Source organism: Ictidomys tridecemlineatus, chromosome 11 (assembly GCF_052094955.1).
Source record: "Ictidomys tridecemlineatus isolate mIctTri1 chromosome 11, mIctTri1.hap1, whole genome shotgun sequence".
Taxonomy (NCBI): Eukaryota; Metazoa; Chordata; class Mammalia; order Rodentia; family Sciuridae; genus Ictidomys; species Ictidomys tridecemlineatus.
In genome coordinates, this window is record NC_135487.1 from 117,433,117 (window position 1) to 117,446,034 (window position 12,918).

The 12,918-nt window shown below is 42.3% G+C and overlaps 1 long non-coding RNA gene across 1 annotated transcript; it reads left to right on the top strand.

The window, feature by feature from the left end:
• Window positions 1–8,432: 8,432 nt before the first annotated feature.
• LOC144367776 (uncharacterized) lies at window positions 8,433–12,092 on the top strand. Its single transcript, XR_013427278.1, has 3 exons — window positions 8,433–8,568; window positions 9,403–9,518; window positions 11,704–12,092. It is a non-coding gene; the product is annotated as an uncharacterized LOC144367776 (long non-coding RNA).
• Window positions 12,093–12,918: the final 826 nt, after the last annotated feature.

Consider the following 12,918-nt stretch of genomic DNA (forward strand, 5'->3'; position numbering starts at 1 on the left):
AGCTGGGTATATAAATATGGAGCCCAGATTCCAGAAGGAAATTATCATGAAAACGCATGAGACCACTTAGGGAGAATTTGATAGTGTGAGCAGAGAAGAGGTAAAATAGATGGAGTCTCAAGGAACAACTACATTTAAGGGAAAGTATTCCCTTAAAGAAGAAAAAAAGGGAGAAACAAAGAGTCTTGGCATCACAGAAACCCAGGGAAGAGTGTTTTGAGAAGTGGGAAAGTTTGATTGAAAAATGCCACTCTGGTCATGTATAAGGAATGAGGATGTAGTCACTGGGCTCCACAATTAGAAAACCATTGGTAATCTTGACCAGACCAGCATCAGTGGAGTCGGGGCAACAGGGATTAGACTGCAGTAGGCAGAGGAGGAACCAGGAGAGCATGTGGAGACAGGGAGAGTAACTAGCCTTTTCAACAAGCTTCACTATGAAAGGAAGGATCTGGGTGCAACTTATGTTTGAGGCATGGATTTAATTTTATTTTTAAGGCAAAAGAGATTCTAGCATACAAAATACTGATGAAAAAAGCTGGTAATGAGGCAAAGGGGAACACTACAGGAGAGAAAAAATAAAGTCCTTGAGGAGATGGGAAGGGATTTAAATGTTGAACAAATGAGAATTAGTCCTAAGAAAGAATACCAGCTTCCACTCTGATAGGAGAAAAAAGAGATAGAGGTCAGACTGGGGACACATTTACAAGTTGGGAATATGGAAGTCGATGGAATCCTTGATTTTGGGGATATGCCTGTAATCCCAGCAACTGGGGAGGCTGAGGCAGAAGGATCAGGAGTTCAAAGCCAGCCTCAGCAACTGAGTGAGTCCCTCTCTCTAAATAAAATGCAAAATGGGGCTGAGGACATGGCTTTTTTTTTTTTAATCATCAAATGTTCTGTTCTAAAATATTAGAGAATATCAAGAGAAAATCTCCCTTAAAACTGTTCTCTTTTTCTTTTGAAATTTTCTATTGTTTCCACCACTCAGCAAAGGCTACCTGCTTCTAAGGCAGGATCAAGCTTACAAGGAACAAGCTGGATCCTTGGGAAAACTCCTGCTTCAATTCAGGGGAAGTCATGCCTTGGTCAGTTTGAATGAAATTGTTGAGGATGTGATTCCTTGTGACTTTGCCAGCATCGTTCCACTCTTGTAAAAAGCTTAAGAGCCTGCTAATTACTGCCTGTTCTTTTATAAAAGTCATGATCAATCAGTAGTCCTGAGGTGGGCTCACTACCCCCAAAGGAGTACACTTCATATGTGATTCCAGGAAGGGTGTCCACTTAGCCTAGCCAAGCAAGACAACTGGGTGGACAACTGTGGATTAATCTCCAGCCCTGGAACTGCAGCTGGTAGTGGATAGTGGAGGCAGCTGGACAATGAAACCAAAGGGCACTGTCTTCACAGGATACTAATAGATGCAATATGGAGAGGAGATACCCTTTGGGTTGGCAGAATAGGACACTGCAGGCTTCCTACCTTCACAGCTGTGTGAGGGGTACATTTTCCATTTATGGCTCAGTTTAAGCTTTTTGATGTTCCATAAACAAGACAAACATATATATTGGGCAAATCTGATGTTTCAAACCCAGCAACTGCCAGGAGTGGTGGCTCCTGCCTACAATCCCAGCAACTGGGGAGGCTGAGGCAGAAGGATCAGGAGTTCAAAGCCAGCCTCAGCAACTGAGAGAGACCCTGTCTCTAAATAAAATACAAAATGGGGCTGAGGACATGGCTTGGTGGTCGCGTGCCCCTGAATTCAATCCCTGATACTCACCCCCTACACCCACCCCTTCCAAAAAAAAAAAAAAAAAAAGAAAAACCAAACCCAGCAACTGAAAACTACCATTTTGGCTCCTTGCTGGTAGACCCTTTTCTTTCTCCTTTCTGTTGCCATCCCCTCCCTACACGACCATCCAAGGCTCCCAACTCTTTCTTTTCAGATGCTCCCAAGTGCATCCTTCCAAAAAGCAACCATTTTCCACGGAAATTTAAAAAAAAAAAAAATCAAAGAAAAGCCTGTCTAGCTCCAGGCGGGGAACATTTGAACTAGACAGGAAGCTCCTTTCAAATCCTCTTCTAAATTTCTCCTTGAAGAGGAGGAAATCGCCATAACTTTTCATGGTCTCCAAGGCGCCTCCACAGAGCAGAGCCTGGCAGAAGCGAGGAGCAACCCTGCGATGCTGGGGGCGCCCCTCAGCTGCTCAGGCTCCTCTCGCCTTCTCCCAGGACGAACTCCGCTGGGATGCCCTACACTGAGGCGCAAGACCCTGGGCACCTGCGCCCCCTACTGGCCTCAATAGACACTCGGAAGCGCGCGGTTCTTCAGGTCAAAAGTGGGTGACAGTTAAGAATCTAAGTAACTGACTGAACTGCTCCCAACCGCTTGAACCCAGAACTGGAAACTGAGTCTGATCATCCCACCTCTGAGCCTAGGAACACCTTTTCCTATTTCAAGTATTTTCTACTTGTACGGAAATAGGACAATGGGTCTAAATAGAAGCAGGTGTCCTGGCGAAGGATTTGGTGGTCAGCAGCTTAGGGTCACCTGAGGACAGAGGGGGTCTTGCAGGGTCATGGGGCCCATTGGCCACGGGGTGGAGACCTCCAGTGCCAGCAAGCATGGAGCCCTCAGAGTCACTGGGGACAGGATGTCCCAAGCTTGGACACCCAGATTAGATGTATCCAGTTTCCCAGTGGTTGTGGCCTCGGGCACCTGAATTAATGAGGAGCCAGGGGACATCACTGGGGGACAGGGCTGAATGGACAAGCAGCAGGGTACCATGGAGGACTCAGGGAGCAGCCACTGTCTTGAGCAGCCTCTTTCCCTGTTCTGAATCCTGCCTGTCCCTTCAAGTAGAACTCAGAGGGGAAAACAAGTCTCACTTAAGTAGTGAGAGAAAATGGGCTTTACCCCAACTAGACAAAAGGTTCCACCTAGAATTAAACTCTGATTGTTGGACTTAAAGTGTCCAGAGTGCTCACCATTACTGCATGGAACCACAGTAATGAACAAGTCCCAAGTCGCCCTAGATTTGCAAGCCCTTTCTCAGGCTCCATCATGCCCCAGCTTTTCTTCCTGCGGTGAGTACAGATATCACTCAGCTATTACTCTGTGGGTCTTCTAACCATAAACACATTATATCTCCTAATTTAGGTGTTCGTTTATCCTTTTAAAATTCTTTGCCACTTATACACTCTTATATTTTTTTTTTGAAGTATTTCATTTTGGGAAAACCATTTTAAATGGTATTGATTTCAAAAGTTTGCTTTCTAGTTATATATATTTCTATTAATAGAAATACATTTGAATTTTGTTTGTGTACATTGCACCCTACAATTTAGCTAATTCCGCTCATTAGTTTTAATATTTGGGGGAGTTTTTTACCCAGAATCTTTGGGATATTTTATATGGACAATCATATCATCTGTGATAGAAATGGTTTTAGCTCTGTCTTTCCCAGAATGGATGCCTTTCTTCTTCTGCACTATCTCGTTGGTTAGGACTGACATAGAATGCTGATGTGACTGGTGAGGGTGGCCACTTTGCCTTTTTACCAGTGTGAGGGGAGGGCATTTGGTTTTCCCCAGGAAATATGATGACTGTGATGTTAGCTATTCCATTTCATAGATATCCTTTATCAGTATGACAAGTTTTTCTTCTATTCCTAATATGCTATTTTTTTAATCACCAATAGATGTTCTCCATGAATTGCCTTTGCCCCTTTGTCAATAATCAATTGACCATACTGATGGGGCCCTCTTTGTGTAGGTTAATCTTTTTGTTATTTTCATTTATGTGTTTATCCCTTTGCCCATAGTGCAATATCTTCTTAACTGTGGCTTTATAGTGAGTCTTAAAATTGGTCTGCCTATCTCAATGGATTTTTTTTCTATATATAATTTTTTGCATCTTCATTATATTTCTTTATTTTGATGTGGTGCTGAGGATCAAACCCAGTGCTTTGCGCGTGCTAGGGCAGTGCTCGACCACTTAGCCACAACCCCAGTCCTCTCAATGCATCTTTTAAAGAGATTTCAGATTTCAGCTGAGTTGTGTCCCCAAAGAGAGTCCTCACTCCTAGTACCTGTGATCATAGCCTAATTTAAAAGTCAGGTCTGTGGTGGATGATGAAGTTAAGATGAGGTCATCAGGGAGGACCTTCACTCAATACAACATTGTCCTTACAAAAGTGAAGTTTGGACATATTCTCTCTCTCTCTCTCTCTCTCTCTCTCTCTCTCTCTCTCTCTCTCACACACACACACACACACACACACACACACACGCATATACATGTGAAATCCATATGAAGGTTGGAGCAATGCTGTCAAAAGCCAAGGAATACCAAAAGCAGAAGAGGGATCAGGAATGGGGACAGGTTCTTCTGGGAGCCCATAGAGGAAGACTTGCCCTGCCATCACCTGGGCCTGGAAGCTCTGTCTCCAGCATTGTGAGAAAACACAGTATGTCCTTTAAGCCACCAGTCCTGTTGCAGCTGCCTAGGCAGACAAATGCCCATGCCATCTGAGGAAACCCAGCTTTCAGCATCTGAAGGCACCATTCCTGTGAGAAGTGGATGTGAAAAGTGTGTCCACAGGGGAGGGGCCATTGACTGGCTGAGACAGTGGTGAGGCCACCTCATCCTGAACAAGCAGATTGACTCTGTGACACTCAAGAGGAAGGAAGGACTGAGCACTTACACCTGGGAAAATCTTTGCTGTAGACTTGATTGTGGGAGCACTGCTTTTTTTCTGCTCACCTTATTCCTCCTCCTTACCTGGACAGGCTCCCAAAGCCCTGCATCCACATTTGCCCTCTGCTATGGTGGGCAAGAGGGGAAAGGTGCCTGATAATACAGGTTCAATGCACATGTTGACCTCAGAAGAGGTTCATGTCTTTCCATTTAATTCTAGCAAGATTGTCACCTTAGCTCTCAGTCAGTTTCAAGTTTATCTGTGTCCCTTCCATCTTAGTCAATGTCAACATGTGGTCCTTTAAAAAGCATCAAAATGCAGGTTCTCTGTGCCACAGGGGTTCTTGGCCAACTTAACAACTTTAGCTTCAGGGGCAATGTGGTCTGTGCTCTATAAAGTACAGGACACATATCCCTGTTGTTCCAAGATTTTGTCCAAGAGGCAAGTGGCAGGCCCACAGAGCTCTCACCTTATCAACATTGAGGCATGCCTAACTTAAAGTCATGTTCCTTAATGTGCAAAGTTGCGTGTGAAGGAGAGTGAGTGTCACATGCCATGAAGGGCGCTAGTGTGAAGGCCACAGTACTGTCCTAAATCCGGATGCTGTGCTGAACATTGTGTAGATTGGGCACCAAGGGTATGTGCTCACTTTTCTCTGGCCCTGTGTTTACAGGAATGTTAGGGGAAAATGACCTAATGATTCCTGAGCCATCTGGAACTTCAACTTGGAGGTAGAGTTGGGAGGCAGAAATAAGGTAGCCTGGGACCAAGTACTTTCTTTGCAAAGCACAAAATGTTTTTTAAAATAACCTTTGTAGGTGTAAAGTCCCCCCTAGAACTTTGCAATACTGATTTTGCAGGCCAATGTGGCAGCAGCCCACAGGGCCATAGTAGAATAGTTTGGATGAAGAATCAATTTCATGGGTTGCTTTTGCATTTACCTAATTACAGTATCTAGGTCCAGTTTTCTTAAAATACTGGTTGATCATCTCTCTTGTATCTTGACAGCATTCACAAACTCCAACATTGGATAAAAGCAAATTTGACCTGGTGGGAGGACCTGCGGTTGGCTAAAAAATTACACTAAAAGTAGGTTGTGCTCAAGTGGCAGGAGAAGCCTCTATAACAAACTGTAATGGCTGCAGGGTAATAGATCACCACCAGGTCCTTGCACTGCCAGCCTGACAACCTCCTCTCTATGTGCACCAATTCCTTTCTCTCTCTTCTGTTATTTATCCCTGTATCTTCCTGGATTACCTACATAAGGCTGAAATACCTGGTCAATCCCAAGGCTGCCCAGGAGGAGGAAAGCTCTCCAGAGTGTTCAGTGGGCTATTTTGCCTAGGTATGGCCTGGTGTAAGCACTCGGGCAGTGCAAAAGGCAGCCCCTTATGCCTTTTCTGTGGAAATGACCATTGTGTGTCTTTATTCATCTTCACAGATGAACCCTGCAATGTTGGTGGTCTCTGGAGACTGCTTGCATAAGCAGACAGTAAGCAGAAATGCAGCCACACCTCTAGCAGATGCAGTGTCTATAGGACATAGCTCAGCTGCATCACCATTGAGGACCAGGGGTAGTGTATGTGGATTCTGTGCCATAACATAATGAATACTGGAACACACAGCATGGGAGCTTCTAGAATCTTCAACTCACCAAGCTCTGTATTTGTTCCTTTTCAATTAATAAAATTCTGCCCTGTTCAATAGGTGTATAAATAGTTTTTGACACATCTCAGTGGCATCCAGCTAAGGTTTTAAACTGATTATTAACCAATTATTTTCTAATTTAAAAAAATTAATGCATATTCAAACATGTGTATAAATGCATAAATATAAAAATGCATGTTTTTATTAAATCTTCTCTCCCGCTTCTCTCCGTGTGAGTTACCTCTGTTACGTAACATAGGAACACACACTTTTGTCACCTCAGCTTTTTCAGGTCAGGGCTCTGGGCACGGCTTAGCTGCTAAGGTCTCACAAGACTGTGGCTGACCTTTTCTCATCTGGAAGCTGAGGTGGGCAAGTTTCCACTTCCAGGTTCTTCAGGTTGTTGGCAGAATCCATTTCACTTGGGCTATAAAACTCATGGCAGCTTGCCTTTTTAAAGCCATCAAAGCAGAAAGTCCCTACTGCTTCCCCTTTCTCCCTGCTAGACTGGCATTCAAATGACATACCCGATGAGGTCAGACCCATCTAGGATGATCACCTTCTGATGAACTTAAACTCAATCAAGGAGGTAATTGTTTTAGTGCATTAGTGCAGCTTTAACAAAATACCTAAGATTTGGTGTTTATAAACAAACTAGTTTAAATCATCACAATTCTGGAACCTAGAGAGCCAAGGTCAAGGTGATAGCAAATCAGTGCCTGGTGAGGGCAACTCCACATAGAGGGCCCAGGCATCCTCACATGGCAGTAGAGAGAGGGCATCCAGGCAGCCCTTGAAGGTCTTTAATGAGAGCATTAATCCCATTTATCAGGGTGGAGCCCTCAGAGCTTTTATTTCCAAAGGCCCCACCTCTCGATACCACCACAATGGGGGTTCAGTTTCATCAGGAATTTAGAAGGGACACCAATGTTCTTACCACAGAGGAGCTTTTTATATCTGCAAACCCCTTCTCTTGTCTGCATACAGAACAGAGTCCCAGGTGTGATGGCCCAGCACACCGACTCTTCTGCCTCAGTGAGAAGCCAGTTCAGGGGCCACCTTCACAGAGGAAGGGGCTGCACAAAGGCCAGACTCTGCCTGTATCTGTGCCTTCTGCCTTTGTGTGCTGATGGGCTCAGGATTGACATGCGCAAACATCAGCTCCTGCACAGACGGGACCTCAGCATGGCCCTTGACATCCACATGACAATATGAGGATGAATTTCCTGCAATGAGAATCTCTGACAGAAGAACTATACCTCCTACCCCATGCAAGCAGACCTGATAGGAGGACTGACAAGAACTGATGGGCCAATATCCCAGGCACCCTGATCTTTGGCCATGGCCCTTGGGGGCTTGTTCCTCTGTCCTCCAGTTCCTGGCAGGAGAGAGTCCTTTATTTTCCTGGAGATAGCACATGGAGCAGTGCACTGTACTGACTCTTCCCTTCCCTGTCTCCATTGCATATCACTCACTGGGCCTTCCTGAGATCACCTCCTAAATAATATGCCTGCCCTCTGGTTCCTAACTCAGCTCTGGGCCTGGGATCCCCAATAACACTGGAGTTACCTTGGCTACAGTGTGTGGGGTACACTTCAGCATGGGAGTGTGAACACTGTGGCCTTACATTATGAAATACTGTTAATAGGAAATAACTAGTGCTAACTGGGAGCCAGGACCCCCTTTTGTGCCTTACATATGTTAACTCACTTAATTCTTATAACAGTCCTTTGTGGCAAAAACTATTGTCCTCCCTAATTTACAGATGAGGAGACTAAGGCCTAGAGAAGTTAAATGGTTTCCTACAGGTCACAGCTAGAAACTGGAAGAGGCTAAATTTGAACCCAGGCCCTCTGGCCCCAGAACCCAAACTCTTAATCTTGGTGCTGTATTGTAGCATCCTTGCTTACTTTCTATTTAGTGACAAACTTGGTGCAGAACTTTAACAGTGCCTTTTAACTTCTAGTTTTTCTTTAAGAATGGTGCTACATTGGATGCATTTCTACAGATACATGTGTTTCATTTTCATTGCTTTTAATTTTTCTTTAGATAAGATGTGAAGGAATCAGGTTGTTTCTTTGTGGCTTCAAGCACTTCAGACAAACTGCGCAGAACAGGTGCTGATTTTTGCATGCCTCGTGCCTGGTTTTCCAGCCGTCTTATCATCCAGGGGGCCCTGCACACTGGAGACACTCATCAATCCTAGCCTTAGTGTAGCTGATGGTAAGCACTGTCAGTAAACTCTACACACTGAAATTACTCTGGCACTTAAATTGAGGAAATTCTTGATTTTTCATTTTCTTTATTGTAAGTTCTGATGAGGTCTCAAGAGGAATTATTCCCTGTAATTCACACTAGTTTCTTACAAACATTAGAATCAAAATATTTGGAGCCTATTTATATGAAATGATGCTAGGAGAAACTTACTGAAGTGGTGGAAACAGGAATGGAAAGGAGGCACAGATGTTGGCAGTAGCAGGAAGTAGGTACACATGATATGTCTGCAGTGTTTTTGTATCTGCTAATGCAATTTAAATCTACCTTCCAAAATGACTGTCTATTGTTGTCATCACTATCATTTTATTAGTGGACATTCATCCTGATTTTCCAGCTGTTTAGTTTCATGTAGCATTTATAGAAGGACAACAGTGGCCTCATCAGACCATTTATATCCTTTGAATTTTTAAGGAACTCTCACCTATTAGGGCCATTGATTTATTATTCCATATCACTTTATTGCCTGATGACTAGCATGATTTGGGGCTGATTGAAACAGAATTTGAAAGGGAAAGAATAGTCCAGTGGGAGAGGTGGCTGGCTCTGGGACATCTGTCCTGTGTTCTAAGCCCTTGATCCACATTGGCTTAGAATTCAGTATAAGCAGTTCCAATGGCTGGATAGATCCATTTCTACAAATACATGTGTTTCATTTTCATTGCTTTTAATTTTGTCTTTAGGTACGATGTGAAGGAATCAGGTTGTTTAAAAAAATGCATTTTTTAAAACCCTATTTAAAATTTAACTTTGGTGAAAGAGGTCTCATTTTCTACCCTGCAGCAAAAATATTTCCAGAAGAAATCACTCCACTCCTGCCAGCCATATCAGGGGAGAAGATTGCTGAGGACCAAACCTGCTTTTTTCTTCAAATACTGTTGAAATATATGGTTATTCAGGTCAGAGAAAAATTGTTGCTATTTCAGTGTTGCATTTATTCTTCTCTCTCTCTCTCTCTCTCTCTCTCTCTCTCTCTCTCTCTCTCTCTCTCTCTCTCTTCATTAGGGTGATTTTTATGATACTTCACTAAACACTGAGTACGCACCGTTGTTAGGTCACTTCAGTAAGACCAGGAATTTGTACTGTTTTATGTGATCTCTTCAAACAATTTGTCTTTCTTTATGTCTTTCCCTCCCCTCATATCTAAGCTGGCATGACAGAATGGAGGAGGAGGCAGGCCTAGAGGCTGACCCATGGGCCAGGAGTAGGCAGAGTAGACTGGAAGATATGAAGAAAAACACATGCAATGAGCTCATACTGCTGTTAGCACAGCCTGATTCACCTCACATGCTCCTTGTTTTAGATTTACCCATATAGTATAGAACTGACATCATTAGCTGATTTGTGGCACATGATCTGTATTTCCAAACAGATTATTTTTTCTCAGTGGACACTTTTCATGTTCCTGAGTTCCTCCTGGGCTTCAGAGCCAGGTTTGTTGAAGTCATCATCTTTGCCACATCCTCTTTCTTGCCTAACATTCCTTTGACACCTGCTGTTGCCTGTCTTCTGCCCAGGTCCCAGATCAGGATGGAGTCTAGTGGTTCATAATTTGCTCTGCTCATTCTTGAGGTGATTTGTCAGTGACTACCCTTTCTTCATGAGCTTCTCTCCTCGTGATACTTGTGATGTTTTCTTCTGGCCTTCTTTCCCCTCCCTACTTCTTTCCAGTTTTCTTTAGGTAGCTGTTTTGTTTTGTTTTTGCTATCCTTTAAAATTCAGTTCTTGGCTGCCCTTTCTGATTGTACAGTCTTGCTGGGAAATTCTGATCCCTACCTCTACCCCCATTTCATTTAGCCAGCACCATAAACCCAAGACTTCAAAATCTTGAGAGCCTGATCAGGGCATTCTATCATCTTATAGAAGCTGTGCATTGAACTCATGCCTCTTCTATGAGGAACTCACATGTGCCTTTTCAAAAGTGTTTGGGCATCCTGTCTGCCCTGGAAATCAGCACAGGGTATCTAAAACTTGATGTTTTGAGGGCCTTGGTTCTCTTTCTAGATGTGTCACTCATTAGTGACACATCTCAAATAAATCAACGTCAAATAAGTCACATAGTCCCCAGAACTAGAAGAGAATGGCATAGATATAGGGTAGAGGTTTGTCTGCACACATTGAAACCACTCTGTATGTAGGGTTTTATGTGCCTGCGTGTACTTTTCTCTTCCCTTCCCTTCCTTTCTGTCTGTTGGGGTGACTCTTCAGAGCAAAGTTTCTGACAGTTTATGGACACTAACCCCCTCTGCCCCAGAGGCAACCAAAGTAATCATCCCTTTACTTCAGATACCACACAGATATTGTCATTTTCTAGGTGGGATTGTCATGAAGGAAGCTGGTAAGCACTGCTTTGGGCTAACAAGTAATAAGAACCAGTGATAGGTCCTCTGTGGTTTATAATTTGCTCTGCTCATTCTTGTTAAGACCCCCTTCTCTGTCATCTTTCCCTCAGTAGTATGGTGGTGACTGCACCTCTGTGATAGTCTTCTCCAGGCTTCTGGGGCAGTGCTGCCAGTTACTGGACTTTTTTCTAGTGCTCACACTGTGCACTCACTGTGCTAGGTTTCCAAGGTTCATAATATTACCTCAACACTGTGAAAGCTTTATACTTAACCCATTAGCTAGACTGGCAGGCTTGATTTATTTTAGCCTGTTAATTGCCTTTAAAATAAGAATGTTCTTTCCAAGATTCCATAGATTTTTGCCTTTTATTATTGATTTTATGTTTAGGTAGTATTGGATAAAGTAATTATAAATGGCCTTTTATGAGTTTAGGAAAAAAGTACCTGATTATTTCTGACTAAATCTTTTAAAGATACAAGGAATGTTTAATCATTTCAAAGAACACATGGAAAAAATATGGATATTATGTAGCAGAGCAAGTTTGAAAACACATAATACCTATTTTTTAAAGATCCTAATCTTTTGAACTTTGTTAAAATTTAATTTTATCTCATGATTGCCAATATTATTTGTCCTCTTTTTAATTTATGAAAATAATTTTAATTAAAACAGCATTTCATTTTGTATGTGTTAATTTGAAATGTAAATATACTTATTTTCTTTTTCACATATTATCCAAAGGCTGCAAGCTTGGAGTGGAAGAATAAAGAGAATCAGGATACTGGTTTTAAATTTCTTTTTACATTGTTTTGAAAGTATTATCTTCCTCATTTATTTTCATCATTTACTAACTTAACAAATATCTACAAACCTGTACTTGGTAAATACTGTTTGACGTGTATATAGGCAACATTCATAGGAAAGCTGTAAAGTCTCTTTTATAGTGACTTTTTAATATTTTAAAGTAATCAATGTATTCTTATATTAAATGATAACTTTATTGTGCAAAGTTTAAAGTTTCCTAATAAGTGATTTTAATTACGTATACTAAGATATGCATCATCTCCTAGCAATAATGGGAACCGTGACTCCTATACTCAAAAATAAAATAAAACACATCATGAACTGTCTCACCCTTTGAAGAAAACCTGCATTTTTCCTTGTATTCCTTGCTTTATCCCCAAAGCTTCTTACTCTCAAGATGGCTGGCATTCTTTCTTGATTGTTTTTACTTTATCCCAAGGGATGTCTCTCCTTTGAAACAGCCTGCATTCTCCCTCAAATATATGTGTGCTTTCCTAAATAAATCCTTATCTTTAAAAAAATCATGATTTTTTGTGTAAATTATATTTGCCATCTCTTAATGTAAAAATTGCATTCCCAAAGTCTCCTCTTCTGGGTGGTAGGTTGTGGTACCCTAGAACTTGCTCAGTGACCAGACAGGCCACAGCAGAGCTCACAGCTGCCCATAGTATGCCCTTTTATACTGGGTCTTTTATCCAGCAGGTACTACTGACAGTTGCTTATGGAGGACAGATGTTTGGGTGATTGGACAATCTAGGAATAGCAAGTCCCTTATTTGTGGGGGTAGGAAACATAAGGCAATTTCTAATTTAGCACCTAAAGTTTTCCTTCCATAAAAAATGAGGATTCACAGGACAGAAGCATCCCTTAGAGTAGTGAAAGTGGGGGAAGGGGGGACAAATCTTCTTATTATTATCTGAGGCTAAATTAGTTCATGAATATTCAAGATAGCTTTGGAGGAGAAAAGGTCATTAGGAGCATTACTCCAACTAGGGCACTTGACCAACTAATTCATTTGTCTTTTGTGTGCATGTTTATCTGTGTACATACACACATATGGTTGCACTTACATGTGCACACACTCAGGCACAGGGAGAGTAGCTGGAGCTTGGTACATTTGGAAAGATATAGAAATGAATTTTAGTCATACTA